The following is a 1,704-nucleotide window of genomic DNA, read 5'->3' on the forward strand; positions in this document are numbered from 1 at the left end:
AAATTCTTATTTTCTCTATCGTCCTAAGTGGATGCTGGGGTTCCTGAAAGGACCATGGGGATTATACCAAAGCTCCCAAACGGGCGGGAGAGTGCGGATGACTCTGCAGCACCGAATGAGAGAACTCCAGGTCCTCCTTTGCCAGGGTATCAAATTTGTAAAATTTTACAAACGTGTTCTCCCCCGACCACGTAGCTGCTCGGCAGAGTTGTAATGCCGAGACCCCTCGGGCAGCCGCCCAAGATGAGCCCACCTTCCTTGTGGAGTGGGCTTTTACAGTTTTAGGCTGTGGCAGGCCTGCCACAGAATGTGCAAGTTGAATTGTGTTACAAATCCAACGAGCAATCGACTGCTTAGAAGCAGGTGCGCCCAACTTGTTGGGTGCATACAATATAAACAGCGAGTCAGATTTTCTGACTCCAGCCGTCCTTGCAATGTATATTTTTAAGGCTCTGACAACGTCCAACAACTTGGAGTCCTCCAAGTCGCTAGTGGCCGCAGGCACCACAATAGGTTGGTTCAGATGAAATGCTGATACCACTTTAGGGAGAAAATGCGGACGAGTCCGCAGTTCTGCCCTATCCGAATGGAAGATTAGATAAGGACTTTTATAAGATAAAGCCGCCAATTCAGATACTCTCCTGGCAGAGGCCAGGGCTAGTAACATAGTCACTTTCAATGTGAGATATTTCAAATCCACCTTTTTCAATGGTTCAACCAATGGGATTTGAGGAAATCTAAAACTACATTTAGATCCCACGGTGCCACCGGAGGCACCACAGGAGGCTGTATATGCAGTACTCCCTTGACAAAAGTCTGGACCTCAGGGACAGAGGCCAATTCTTTTTGGAAGAATATTGACAGGGCCGAAATTTGAACCTTAATGGATCCCAATTTGAGACCCATAGATAATCCTGATTGCAGGAAATGTAGGAAACGACCCAGTTGGAATTCCTCCGTCGGAACCCTCCGATCCTCGCACCACGCTACATATTTTCGCCAAATGCGGTGATAATGTTTCACGGTGACTTCCTTCCGTGCCTTAATCAAGGTAGGAATGACTTCTTCTGGAATGCCTTTCCCTTTTAGGATCTGGCGTTCAACCGCCATGCCGTCAAACGCAGCCGCGGTAAGTCTTGAAAAAGACAGGGACCCTGCTGTAGCAGGTCCCTTCTCAGAGGTAGAGGCCACGGTTCGTCCGTGAGCATCTCTTGAAGTTCCGGATACCAAGTCCTTCTCGGCCAATCCGGAACCACTAGTATTGTTCTTACTCTTCTTTGCCGTATGATCTTCAATACCTTTGGTATGAGCGGCAGAGGAGGAAACACATACACTGACTGGTACACCCAAGGAGTTACCAGTGCGTCCACAGCTATTGCCTGTGGATCTCTTGACCTGGCGCAATATTTGTCCAGTTTCTTGTTGAGGCGAGACGCCATCATGTCTACAATTGGTCTTTCCCAACGGTCTATTAACATGTTGAAGACTTCTGGATGTAGACCCCACTCTCCCGGATGAAGATCGTGTCTGCTGAGGAAGTCTGCTTCCCAGTTGTCCACGCCCGGGATGAACACTGCTGACAGTGCTATCACGTGATTCTCCGCCCAGCGAAGAATCTTGGCAGCTTCTGCCATTGCACTCCTGCTTCTTGTGCCGCCCTTCCTGTTTACATGGGCGACCGCCGTGATGTTGTCCGACTGAATC

This window comes from Pseudophryne corroboree, chromosome 3 (assembly GCF_028390025.1).
Source record: "Pseudophryne corroboree isolate aPseCor3 chromosome 3, aPseCor3.hap2, whole genome shotgun sequence".
NCBI lineage: Eukaryota > Metazoa > Chordata > Amphibia > Anura > Myobatrachidae > Pseudophryne > Pseudophryne corroboree.